The 14,684-nt window shown below is 45.8% G+C and overlaps 1 protein-coding gene across 1 annotated transcript in view; it reads right to left on the reverse strand.

Moving 5' to 3' along the window:
• VPS35 (VPS35 retromer complex component) overlaps positions 1–14,684 on the reverse strand; it is a gene marked incomplete in the record, with an annotated part of 976,266 nt that overhangs the window by 88,759 nt on the left and 872,823 nt on the right.

The raw sequence follows: 14,684 nt of genomic DNA on the forward strand, positions 1-14,684 counted from the left end.
ATATGAAAAAGGCAATTTAAAGCTCTCATAGAGAAGGCAGTGGACGTGTAAACCTTTTTACCCCATCTCTCTAATGACCTCGCTTCCCTGTTTGAGGGCAAAGGATTTTTGGAGGTGGAGGCTGAAACTCCTTTAGGCCCCTGTGAAATAGTTTCCAAATCAGCAGTATGGGCCCTGAATAAATGGGAATAAGTTTCAGGGACCCTGTAATACCTGTCTGGCTTGGCTGGAGCAGGAGGAAGAGAATCAGGGGTAGCACTAGAGTCAGAATACAAATCATCCAGAACATCAAGTACAGGAGGAATAGCTAAGGGCCTGTGCTGAGGCTTCTTAAGGAAAGTCCTAAGGCGTTTCCTTGAATCAGAATATTCCTGCCCTTGCCACGTGAAATGTTCCCTCATGGTGTGCAGAACATCCCCAAAAGAAATATCCTCAGGAGGGGAAGCCGAGGGTATGGAATCTTCTGCATCCGAGTCCTCATAGGTCTGGAAGAGCTCTTCCTGGCTATCAGAGTGGACAGAGCCCTCAGAGTCTTCATCTGAAGGAGTAGGGTCAGAGGGTTCAACCCGGGGCCTTTTATCAGGAGAAGGCTGGGATGCTCTCTCAGGATGGGCCTGTGAACCTCTAATCATGGAAATTAAATCAGCAGCCATGGACATAATTTGTGTCTCCGGAGTCGGCTGAGGTAAGGATTTAGAAGTAATATGCTTTGTTTTGCTGGCTGCCTTAGCCCTAGTGTAGGCCTTAATAGACATGGCCATAGGAGGCCTGGCAGCTCCACGTGCTGGAGTGACCTTGTCCACAGCAATGGTCTCGGGCATTTCCTCGGTTTCGGTATCCGGAAGAAAGTCTATAACTGGCGGAGTAATGTCTGGAATCGGAGTCGTCGGTAATGTGGTGTCTTCGGTTCGGAGCGGTGGAGATACCGTCTCAGAGGGAACCGGAGCACTCACGCTAGGTTTAGGCGTGGAGTCGGTGGTAGATGCGGGCCGAGGATGTCTGTCCCGCTTTTTAGGAGTTTGCGATGTCGGAAGATCCGACGGCATGGTGTAAGCAAATTTATCGCCGAAAAAATCTTCAGCGAACTCCGCCCGGTGCCTGAGAGTGCGCTTGTTGAAGCGAGCACAGGCTACACAGGCCGAAACGTCGTGGTCTGGGCCCAGGCAAGGGAGGCAGTAAGAGTGGAAATCCTTATGAGGTATTTGTTTACCACAAAAAAGACAATTGTTAACTTTTTCAGTAATTTCTGACATCGGCTGAGGCAAGAAAAGGTCCCCAACGGGGTACTTAGCTTTTGTGATGACTTCGGTATCGTAGAATACAGGAGCTGACCGACCAGCACTTGTGAACTGCTTCTGCTTCGGGCACCGCGCGGCAAGAAAGACTGAAGAAAATGGCGTCGGCTGATGCTTATATACTCCAGCCGCTCTGACGTCGGAGAGAAATGCGACATCAGCCGACGTCGGACCCAGACTTTGGAATCCGGCTGACCGAGGGCTGCCTGAGGCAGGACAACCCACATGTTATGACTGCAGTTGCATTCTTGAAGGACATCATACCAAGATATAGTACAAATCCACGTGCAGACGACCAGGAACACAATAAGAGACTGCTTCGTAAAATAAACTGGCATTTAATAGATCCAAATAGAATGTTAGCGCTTTCGGCTAAAACAATATTTAGCCTTCTTCAGACAAACATAGATATAGTACCTTCAATGTCTCCACTAAACCAATCTTGAAACCCTCTCTTCTCAAACAACTGACAAGCATCTTGCTTTGTCACTATCGGCAGCCCTCCCCCAGACGACTTTACAAGGCTTTTGTCCAAATACCAAGAAACTACTCCCAATTATGGACTACAATGAAGAGGGTTCAGCTTCCTGAAAGCCATCCCCTGACTCTTCTAAATGTAGGGAGTTTCTGAAACTACTGCAAGAAAAAAAGGGGTCTGGAACACTGACCCTATTCCATAACTCCACAGAAGGCTACAGGAAATGTGCCATCACAACTCCCAGTCCTCTTGGGTAGTCACACCCTGGTGGACATTCAAGAACATTTGCAGGGTGGCTAGGGATAACTCTGATACAGCACACTCAGTGCCCCACAAGGCCAACAAAATATTTTGTATACTTAAGAGTTTGGTCAGCTTAGTCCAAGATCCTCAAGCTGGAAACTGCTATCAGTAGAGTGGCCCTTAAATGGGCTACTGTAACCACAGAACCTAAATGCTCACTGACTAAAATAAGGAAGGTATAATTGTTTCAACAAATGACCATAACAGTAGATGTTCAAGTAGTCACTGCTGCAGTTATAAACTCAAGGATTTGTGCCTCAGGTGGAGTCCAACATCTGATCAGAGTTTCAAAGCACCCCCCCCCCACCAATGTCAACCTTACTTCTCCCATCTCTGTGTAAAGTTGGAAATATGTTCAGCCATCTTCTGTTCTTTTTTTGTATTACACAGAAAATCTAGGGTTATAAATTAGCTTTCCCACCTGATATTGATGTATTCTTGCACCTTGTGGAGAAAGGACAAGTAGAACTCTTTGAAGGAGAGAAGGTGAAGGAAGGAATCCCCAACCAAGTATAGGAATCCAAGAATATAAGGAAGGGATGGAGGGTGGGAAATAGGACTGAAACACTGCCTGCAGTCAATACCTACAATTATGGCAAATTGACAACACAACTGTATAATGTTCTTCATGCAAGTCATTGCTGCATTCATAACTTCAGTGAAGAATCTCAAAGCTTATAGCCCCTGGACCTAAGGAAGTCTGTATACTGGGGATAAGCAGGGTAGAACATCTTTCAAAACTGTTGAAGTAAACCCTGCCCTAGCCCTAGATGTGATGCCCGGTCTATAATGCTTACAGATGGTGTGGACAAGGACCACATAACAGCAACAGAGATCTTTAGTAGGAACTTTTAGGAAGACTAAGGAGGAGGCTGTGCCCCCTGGTGGGATGAGACAATACACTGCCTGGCAACTAATTTAAAATATATGTGGCAGTAACAATACAATGTAAGATCTGTTTAGAAACTGCTTGCTTTGAAATGGTCAACCCCTTTTGGTTTTCCCCGAAAGCTTTGAAGATCTGGTCAGTCCTTATGTACACCTTTATTCTAGCTTAATAATATCCAGCTGCCTGGAACATATACGGAATGCAGGGTTCTTTCACTCTTGTTTTGAGATTTTAGGAAAAAATGGGAATCTTATAGACTGGCTTACTGCAATTTCCATCACTACTTTGAGCATTGAGGAGAAGTTGGAAGGGTTGCTTACATGACAGCCTACAATTTTATATGAGGCAGACTTTATGTGAGCGTATCATGCTGGATGAACAAGTTACAGTTAGTTTTTCCAAATACAAATTCAAGTTCCAGATATGCACAACTGCTTTCTTGGGTTGCTTGAGACAAAGGACTCCCTTGTGAAAATACTTTACTGTTCTTCTTGAAGTAAGGGGGGGGGGGGTATCCTGAATTAAATAAGCTGGTACTTCAGCATCTATGAGTTTTAGGTCTCTTGTCTGGCACGATAGGGAGAATCTTTTCTATTTTGCCAGATAGGATTTCCTTATGCTGATTTCCAGGCCTTACTTTTTATGGTGTGTATGCTTTCATAAAAAAGATAAAAGGTGGCAGGCTTATATCTTCTATGCTGCCAGGCTGAAAACCTTGTATGGATCAGGGTACCAGCTCCTTGGAGTTACAGGTTCACCTCTTTGGGCAAGGTAATGGGATTCTTCCCAGACCAGCTGCATTAGGTAGAAGTACTGGTGTCACCTCAGTCAGAAGGCTTGAACAAGGATTACTTTTGGTTTACCTTCTGCTACTTTACGGACCTTTGTGATTATGGGCATGACCAGATGACTGAGGAAGTCCCCACCTCCCAAGCCATCTGCTGAGGGCACTGGGAAAAGAGATTTTGAGCTAGTTTTTGTAGGAGAAGGAAGCAGGTTCACCTCTGAAAACCCCCACCTTGTCACTCATGACAGAAAGCTGTATGTAAACTGCCACTATCATCATGATTCTGGTTTACTCCAATCTCCCAGGTTTTCAATGCGAACATGCACAGAGTGTAGCAGCATACACCTTCCTGTTTGTTGTTTTATGTGACTGTCATGTTACCTGCAACTATCCTCAAGATACCTGGGACCACTGCTTGCAAGGTGTCATACTTCCAAAATCTCCTTTACGTGCAGAGTGGTTTTGCTCTTATACCATGCCTCCTGCACTTTTAGGTCTTGAGGGTTTGGTTTCTATGCCAGATACAAGGAATCTGTTGTCAGGGTCTGAGTATATGCTGGAGGTCAAAAAGGTAAGGCCCTGCTCTCATTTCCTTTAGCTGAGGAGATCCACAAACTCTGTTATTTTTTAAGCAATGTAGGGCTGGGAGAGGGTCCTCCAATAACCAGGAATGCTGACCAAACATTCCTGAAGTATCACTGGATTTTTTTCGTATATATCCTGGTCAGTGGGACCATGAGGATGATAGCCATGTGTCCTAATATACTGAGGACTTGCTTGGCTGTCTATTGAATCTTTGCCACTGTTTGGTTAAAGAAGGATGTGGAAGACAGCATTTTTTTCAGGACAGTAGCATCCTTGAAAGACTAATTTCCAGTACTGCTCCCAGGAAAACTATTTGCTAACAAGGAACTGGATTTTACTTTCACATTTTCAACACGAAGCCCAGCTTCTGCACTTAATGTTTTGCAAAGGAGATGGCAATTTGGGCCTCTTTGACACACTGGGCTTAGAAATGACAGTTGTCCAAGGATGGGTAAATATCTTCATTGTTCTGCAATGGGCAACCACTGCAACCAAGCATTTGGTAAAATCCCTGGGGGAACTGGCTATGACAAACGGCAGAGAGAGAGAGAATCTGGCCGTCACTTTGCTACGAACTCTTAAAAAGCATATGTCCACTATCTGAATAGGATACGCAGGTATGCATCTTTCATAGTTCCCATGTAGGCTTTCATTTTTAAATGTACACCCTTGTGGGTCAGCATTCTGAACTTGGAAGCTTACAGAAGCTTGTTTAATCTGGATCAACCCAGAATAGGACTTCATGGACCATCTTTTCTTGGACCCAAACCAGTCATGAGTACAAGCCTTTACCTCCCTTCACTCTAGCCACCACTTCTACAGTACTTTGATCAAGTTGTTGTAACATATGCACAAGATATTCTTGGTCTGTTGGGACCGTTGGTATTCCCTTGCACAGAGATTTGGACTTGAATTCTAGGCGGTACCCTTTTGGAATGGTATCCAGTACCCATGTGTCCATAGTGGCTGCCCTTCATCCTTCTGGAGAAGCTGCTAACCTTTTTCCTAGAAAATCTAGCTTTGGAATCAGGATGTAGAGAGTGGGGTGAGAAGATGGGCTGTAGTAGTCACAACTGATCCTGTGGGAAGGTGAAGCTTTGATGGCTTCCTTGCCTCCTCCTGCCTGTTTTTTTTTTCCATTCCGAAGGAACAATTCCTTCTGCATTACTTATCCTTCCCCTGTTTTCTGCAAAAAGTCACTGCTTGCATGGGAAAATCCTACTATACCTGGGTAGAGGAGAATGGAATACATGTTCCACTTTGCCCATTACTTTCCCATTTTCTTCTATTTTTTTAAAGACTTCATGGACACATGGTCCACATCAAATGTCATTTAGTAATTTGACCTTAAAATCTTCTGAAAAAGGTTAGATGCGTAACCACATACACATCTCTTCAGTCCTGTCCCAATGGCAATTACTCCAGATGCTGCATCAGAAGTGTATTTAATTCTACACTTATCTAGCTGGATGGCAGTCTGTAGGAACTGCAGAAAGGGCCCTCTAGAGTCTTCCTTAAACTACAGAGAAGCAAAAACTGATGAGGTTCTGGCATGATCACAACATGCTCTCTTGATGAGGGGGGGGGGGTCAGACAGACATCCTTCATTAATTGTAACAATGCTCACAGAAACAAAAGGAAACTAATTGGAGAAAGCAGAAGTTTATGACCAGCTAGCAGTGCTCCTGAATTCTTCCCTGTCTGCTTGCCTCTGAAGTGTATGACTGATTCATCATCACTTGTGACAGGTGGGTAAGGGGAATAATATCCAGAGTCAATACAATTTCTCTAACCAAATTCCCCATTATGCGACTTTTTCACAGACATCCCACCCCATCAGAGAGTTCATGCAAGGCAGAATATCACAACCCTTGAGAAGAAAAGAGCTGCCAAAGATGTTGCATTAGTCCAATAAGGCTAACACTGTTACTCCAGATTCTTTTTAGTGTACAAAATATTCAGGAGTTTAGGCCACCTGGATATCACTGTGGCCTAAACAACTCTGTAATAAAAGCAAACTTCTGCAAGGCCTTCGAAATTATCATCCCATGTCTATTGAGATGAGACTGAAATGCTGTTTACTCTTTTAGAGGTCCATCTCCACATAACATTTTCATATGGGTCAAAACGTTCCTGTACTTCTAGGTATCTAAACGCTTAGCCATGTTAATCCCAAGTATCCCCATTTGTTCTTTTTTTGGGTAGTTCGCAGAACGAATTTATGAACACAGAGAGTCTGTGATCAACACTGGCTACCCCTGTCCATGAGGGAAATATCTGCGGTCTCCCATCGAATTATCTAAGATGCGTTTGAATAGGATCAGTGAGGAGCTCCGTTTTATGTGAACACGGAGTCTACACCAGAGAACAGGCAGTGTCTGGGAGACGCATCTGTCTCTCCAGCATGTTCTGTTAATGTCACAAGCTAGGATGAGATCCCTAGAGCGAGTGATTCTTTAGCCATTTGACTTGCAGATGTGCAGCATTTCAATTATGGCAGGGCCTGAGATTGCCCTATAGGCCAGGCACAAGTAACCTCTCAGCCGTCTACAAGATACAGATTAAAGTGACAGGGCTTTCAGCCTGTCCACTTGGGTCATGGTTTAGAATCCCTGTAGTTTCTTAGTGAGACACCTCGGCACTTTTCCGTTATCAGGGCAACATAGTGGTTGTAAGTTTCGCACAGCCATTATCTTCCATATGTCTATTACTATAGGGGGGATTGATAGGAGCTGCATCAGTTTTCTGTGTCCTTTTTTTTTTTTTTTTTTTTTTTTTTTTTTTAATTACATCGCAATTATGAAGTGGTTGGCCAACAGGCTACCTGACAAGTTCTGGTAATGGTGATGCTTCCGAGTGCCAGATAGCACATGGACGGTGTTGCCCGATGGAGCTGCATCACTTTTCTGCGTTTCTTTCTTTTTTAATAGGAACTAGTACCCCCTCATCCCAATGCAGTTTAAAATAGCTACGGGACGCTTTAGAAGTGGTCGCTGCTTTGGGAAACTCTCCCACAGATGTTAGCCCTGAAGCATTTTATTTGAAGTGGCAGCTACTGCGTTGATACTTACATTGACAATGGTAACAACCATTCTTCAGTAACTTAATAGTATGGCATTTTAAGATTTTACATTTTAAAAAATATATTGTATCGTATGTAAACTATTTTTTTTTTTTTTTAACAGATGGGAGTCGTGGTTTGCTGCTAACATGTAACTATAGAGGGTTTGAGAGCAGCTACATCACCTTTTCTGTGGGCAATCTATCATGTTTATAACCATGTAAAATAAGGGAGTCAGGAATGAGAACCATTTTAGAGCAAAAAATCACTGACAAAACTATCACAAGTATGAAGTGGTTGGCCAAAAGACATATGGAAGCTAACAAAGTTGGCAACAAACATGAAGAAGATAACACCGAGGATTCCAAGCAGCAGCTACCACATTTATAGTGTTGCCCTAATAATGAAAAAGTACCAAAACCTCCGAGGTCTCACCCAGCTGCTGCATGAGTCTGGTGAGGTGCATGCAAAAGGATTGATTGTACTCTATCAGAAGCCTGCCCTGAGGGTCTTTACTAACAAAAGCAGTAGTTGACAACTCACCAGTGGACATACTGTACTAGTAACAACTCACAAGTGGACAAGGCACAAAGGTGTTTCTCTTTTTAGATGGCTGGCTACTGAATGCACCTTCAAGAGAACAGCTATCAGAACAGGCAGCATCTCTGACTAAGATGTTCCAGGGCAGACCAGTTACATTTATTTTCTCAATATTTTGAAAAGCAATAGCAGCTACATACTTACCATAACTTGAAATCTGTGTTATCCTACATCATCATTCTTCACTACAGGGTCTTGGCTCCGATATCGGATCAAAGATGGCAAAATACTACAGATGGATCCAAGGCTCTAGCTCCTCCTTTTCTCATGATGCCCTGCCACCCTCTGACCCAGAGATCGAGTTTGCTGCAATGAGCCTCAATACTACTCCCACAAGACTGGAGGGAAACTCCAACTTCATCCCTGATCTACAAGGTAGGGGGATGGACAGTGGGGAAGATGTGATGAATGATGACATTCGGCTGTAGATTGACCTGTTTGCTCGGTTTCGGCCGAAACCGAGACACTCGCGGTTTGCTTAACCGTGGTTTCGGCCGAAACTGCGGACCGCGAGTGTCGGTCCTTTTCTTTGCGTTTTTTAACAATTTGAGTAGTCGGAGGATCCGACGGCATAATGTATGCAAAATCTGAGCCGAAAAACTGTTCAGCAAACTCCGACCGACGCCTAAGCGTTCGTCGGTTGAAGGAAGCACAGGCTAAACAAGCTGCTACGTCGTGGTCTGGGCCTAAACAAGGTAAGCAGTAAGAGTGGAAATCTTTATGAGGTATTTGTTTCCCACAAGTTAAACAGTTATTCATTTTTTCTGACATCGGCTGAGGCAAGAAAGAGTCCCCAACGGGGTACTTAGCTTCTAGAAGTCTTCGATGTAGTATTCGGTAGTAGTAATCTCTGGATCTGACCGACCGGCACTTGCGAACAGCTTCTGCTTCGGGCGCCACGCGGCAAGAAAGACTGAGGAAAATGGCGTCGGCTGATGCCTTTATACCCGAAGACCAGCAGAGATGACGTCGGGTGAAGTGCGACACCGGCCGAGGCCAGACCCAGACTTGGGAATCCGGCCGACCGAAGGGCTGCCTGACGACAGGACAACCCATTTGTAAGGACTGCAGATGCATCCTTGAAGGACATCACAGATGCCAAGTTATGATAAGCACACAACTCCTAATCTGATGTTATCCAAGTCATTCATCACTACAGGGTCAGAGTCCCCAGCTACCATCAATCCTGGGAGGCCTCAGGGACAGTCATGCCAGAGCACCGTACAGCCAAAGGAAGCCCTGCCCCAGAAACCAGATCAAACTTGTAATGAGAAATAAACTTGTGAGGGTTAGACCAAGTGGTAGCAGCACAAATGTTATCAATAGAAAGCCTTGCTACAAAAGGCTGAAGAAGTTACTACAGACCTATAGAATGAGCCTTGACATTTATTGAAACCTCAAGGTGATTAAGATCGTAGACTGCAGAAATACAGCTAGACACCCATTTAGAAATAGTGACCTTGGAAACTGGAAGGCCACATCTGTTAGAGGAACAGGCCACAAAGAGCTGTTCTGACTTACGAAAACCTTTTGTCCTATGCAGGTAGAACCGTATTTTTTTGGTTAATGTACAAGGTATGTAAGATATACTCCCCTTTGTTGTAATAGTTGGGGAAGAAAACTGGAAGCTAAATACATTGGTTTAAAGACAATTTGGAAACAATCTTGGGCAAAAAGGAGGGGTTCGTCCTAAGAGACTCTGTCCTTATGAAAAATCAAGTAAAGAGGAGTAATGGTGAGAGTTTGCAGTTCTGAGACCCTCATAGCTGAGAACAGCCACCAGGAAGGCAGTCTTCCAAGATAGGAACTTAAGGTCACAGGAACTAGCAGGCTCATAAGGACTCCTAGTTATAGACTGCAAAACCAGGCAGGCCGAAGCAGAAAAAAACCCTTTCATAAATGCTTTACAAAGCCAGGAAGAAAAGGTAGGGTCAGAGTTCACATGAAAGCTGGAAATCGCCAACTAAAGCTTGATAGTGGAAAAACGTGCTCAAGTTTGGAAAAGGGAGGACAAGAACAAAAATATATCAGACACTGAAGCAGAAAAGGGATCCAGATTCCTGCTCTTAGCCCAGAGAGAAAACCTTCTCCACTTACTACTGCATATCTTTCTAGTGGAGGGTTTCTGGGAGGGTAGAATATGTTGAATGGGGGACACTAGCCTGGACTGTTTTATAATCACTGGACCTGGAGAAACCATGCGATCAGATGAAGGGTCCGAAGATTTGGGAGAGGAAGCCCTGACAGATGGAAAATCAGATCCTGATGAAGATCCATTACCCATGGTGGATATTTCAGATGAGATCAGATGAAGGGAAACCACGGCTGACAAGGCTAGAAAGGAGCAATAAGGATAATGGATGTCCTCAGCTGTAGAGCTTTCTGCAGAACCTCTGGTATTAAGGGAACAGGACTGGTAGACAAAAGGAGACCAAATGTGAACTAGAGCATCCCTTGGTGTCTCTTCCAGTTGGGGGATCAGGGCGAAGTACCTGCTGCACTTGTGGTTGGTTGGGGAGGCAAAAAGGTCGCAGCATGGTAGACTCCAATGGTCGAAAATCTGCTTCGCCACTGAAGGATTGAGGGACCAATCATAAAGACTGAAGATACATCTGCTGAGCTTGTCGACCAACACTTTGGAATCCCCAGGTATGCGTTGCAATGAGAAAGCAGCTGGAGGACATCACCCATTTCCACACTCAAGGCCTCTCTGCACAACAGGTAAGAATTTGTTCCCCCCCTCTCTGTTGATGTACCAGACGACTGACATGTTGCCTGTCCAAATTATAATCGTCCCTAGAGGGAGGGAGTCCTGGAAGGCTTGTAACGATAGAAGAACTGCTCTCATCTCTAGAACATTTAGCTCTCATCTCTAGAACATTTATATGCAACTTGGTCTCGAATGGGGACCATTTACCTTGGACAGTCTTCCCCTGAAAATCTTCCCCTCCCCAACAGGGAGGCATCCATGGTCACTGTGGCTGTGGGTGGTGGGAGAGAAAAGGGCCTGCCTAGAGAGAAATCCTGAGAAGCCACCACTGGTGGTGATGTCTGCACAAAGGCGTCAGTTTTATGGTCATAGGGGATGAAGCAGGGCCGGCCATTGGACAGCTATGGTCCATTGCAACACTCGCATGTGGTACATGGCCAGTGGAATGAGATGAATGGGTGAGGCCAACGATTAGAGAGCTCAAAGCACCAGATGAATGGAGGGGCACAACAGATCTAAAATCTGTCTGACCTGCTCCAGTCTCAGCAGAATTCTGCGCAAAGGTAATGCTGCAATCTCTGAAACAGAGTCTAACTGAACTTCTATAAATTTCAAATGCTGAGAGGGAATCAGGCTAGATTTTGCAAGGGTGACTTTTACCCCAAATGACAGAAGAGGAAGAGAACATACTGAATTGCCTCTATCAGCTCATGCCTTGAAGGAGCCATGAGGAGCCAACCGTAGAGGTGCGGAAAGACGTGGAACCCCCTGCAGTTGCAGGTGAGCCGCTACCACTACCATACATTTGGTAAACACCTAGGGGGCTGTGGTGAGACTGAAGGATAGGGCTCTGAACTGGTAATGACTAGCTCCTAGCGGGAAGCGAAGATGTCTCCTGGAATGCCTATTTTGATGTAATCGTAAGCATCCTGGAGATATACACAGCACATCCAATCATCCTTGCACAAAAGTGGCAGAATGGACTGAGCAGTGACCACCCAGAACTTTGACTTCTTCACTGAAACATTGAGTTCGCTGAGATCCAGAATAGGATGTAGGTCCCCGTCTTTTTTGGCACTACAAAGAAGTGAGAGTAAGTACCAGATCCTCTTTGTCCTGCTGGGACCTCTTGGATTGCTCTTTTTAGAAGTTGCTTAACTACTTTGAAGGCCAACTCCCTTTGACTGGGTGGAATGTCTCAGAGATAATGTCTTACTGGAGGGGGTTCCGAAAAAGGGAATGAAATAGCCCCTGAAAATGATACTTAACACCCAATGATTGAAAGTGATGTTCATCCAGGCTTGTGGGTGTCGGGAAATTCGGCCCTCGATTGCCTCCAGGGCACAGCAGATGGGCAATGCTTCAAGAGCACTGATAAGGCTACTCAGAGAAAGGTTTCCTGGAACCCTGATTTCGTGGACCCCCCCGCCTATGAAAGAGGATTCATCAATAACGCCCTGAAAGGGAGACTGACTTACGGAACCACATCTTCCTAAATTCTCCTTTGGGTCTTAGAGAAGGAAATCTGGGGAGTTGAAAGCTTGATTCAGACTGCAGACAGAGTCTTCCCTTCCTGCTCACTGCAGGTCAACATGACTTTCATGGAAGATACAAAAAGAGTGGGACTAAAAGGGGCACTACTAAAGGACACCTTGAAGGGTTCCGCAAACTCACATAAACGCAACCAGGCATGATGCCTTAAAGCAATGCCTGTGCCAACTTGCCCGAGAGGTTGCTTCTGCCGCATTGGAAACTAACCTCGTTGAGGAATTAGGAAGGGAATTCAGAGTGGATAGCTTGGGAAACACTTCTTGAGGTCCTCTGCCGGCAACAACTCTGTAAAGGAAGTGGAAAACTGTTACACCAAATCCCTTTGGAGGTGGATAAAATATGCCAAATAATTTGGCACTCTCAGTCCAAAGATAGCTGAGGTATACACATGCTTCCCAAAATGGTCTCTTGCCTGGGACTTCCTGTTCGGGGGATGAACCATGGAGCTCTTCTCTGCTAGCTCCTTTTTCGTAGCAGCAGCAACCATGATGGCATCGACTGGAACTCCTTTGCTCAAGAAAGAACAGTCTGCAGGAGAACTCAGATACTTGTCAGCCCTTTTTGGAACAGGCTCCACCGTGTCCGGTTCTTTCCAGGCCCTGCTGGCGATCAGATCCACTAACTCGTCAGCAAAGGGGGACACCCAGAAGGTAGACAGTACTGCCCAGAAGGCTTTCAGAAATGCAGACTCCTTCTAAGACAGGGGTTGGGGAGACCATCTGCCCTTTTGTTTCAAAAGCACAAGGATGTCTCCAAAGGAGAGTGTCGGGCGGAGATCTGGGGTATCAATCTCCTTCCTCGAAGTCCGTATCCTCAGTAAGGGACTCCATGGGGGAGTCCAAGTGCCTCCTCTTATGATGAGCCCCCTCTGCTTGGGCTCTGGGGAGGACTCCAAAGAGACAGAGACTCTTGGAGGGGAGAAAAACTCCCCTGATGGCTTGATTGGGAGGGCTGACCCAAGACAGGATGGGAGGCCTCACCAGCAGAAGTAGAGACAGACAGGGAGGGACGTGGAGGTGCAGCAGAGGAAACTCCAGACCTGGAGTAGGTCCTCTTTACCACTTGGAAAGCCGAGGGTGGGCCCATCCCCCACATCCAAGGAAGAGGTCCCCCAGAGAGGAACAGAGCATCCAGAATGAGCCCCGTGACCCCTGGACAATACCATCCCAGAGCTACTGAAGGCCAAAGCGCCAAGAGGAAGGGACCGGTCTGAGGAGATGGTACCAGACTCCCCCCCCCTACTGTGGAGTCGTCGTCAACTATTCCGGAACAGGGCTCACCCCACTCCAAAGGTGGGGGAGCATATCAAGTCAGGGACCCCGACGGGGGCGAGAAAGGGGAATACTCTGGCCCATGGAATCTGACCGCAAACATTCTGGTCCCCTGAATCCAAAGCCATTGGGATTGGATAAGAATGCAAAACCGGGAGGGGTGAGGCTCCCCTGGCCAGATGGGCAGGAGAAGCCAGAAGCCCCAAATCTGGCCCTTGAGGAAGCTTGTCATCCTGTCCATGTCTGAGGGCAAGAGACTCTTAGAAGATCTATAGGAGGAAGAGGAGTGGGTAAGACTTGGAGGGAGATCTCTCTGACCTAATCTGACCAGCTGCCATGAGTTGGGGAACAGCTTCGATGACTCAGTCGACTGAGACCTCTGTATAGAGGGAGAAGGAACAACGACCTCTTCCAAGACTATAATCGGATCTGAAGGCCTAATCAAGACAACTGACCCAATGCAGGCCTGATCTTGGTCAGATCCAAGGGCCTCTGATCCAAAGAGGCACTGTATCCAAGAGACTGCTCTGTGGCTCTCGGCTCCAAAGATTTTGGATCCGGGACAGACCAGACTGGACTCTGATCTGAAGACTTAGGATCCGACAGCCGTGGTTTCTTTGAGGGAGCTGGCTGGAGAGAAAGGGCCTTTTTCTTCAGATCGGAAGAAAGAACCTTCAAGGGGGAAACACAGGATCCGCCTTGGGCCAGACCCTTTAGCAAAAGCTTGTTGTGGTGCTCCACCAAAGCCCTGTGGTTAAATGCAGAACAAAGTTCGTATTCAACCTCCAGGTTCAGAGCACCCAAGCAATATACACACTCCTTGTGCACATCAGAATGAAGCATTTTCCGACTGCACGAGGAGCACTTCTTAAAACCAACTGGTTTATCAGCCGTAATCTAACTTACTAGGTTAACGAACTAAACTACATTACAAAGCTCCAACAACAACTAACACAGCCCTAATGGCTACCAGAAAAAGGATGCCAAAAACCCTGATACACTAACAAGGAAAACCTAACCTACAGGAAAGGAGGCAAAAACTACAATAACTACAATAAGCACTACACTAAAACATTACACTAGGAACTAACTAGAATTAAGAAAGAGAAAAAAAGGCACTTAACTAGCTAGAGCCACTGGAAACACGTCTGCAC

This window comes from Protopterus annectens, chromosome 8.part1 (assembly GCF_019279795.1).
Source record: "Protopterus annectens isolate FY-2018-M chromosome 8.part1, PAN1.0, whole genome shotgun sequence".
Lineage (NCBI taxonomy): Eukaryota > Metazoa > Chordata > Ceratodontiformes > Protopteridae > Protopterus > Protopterus annectens.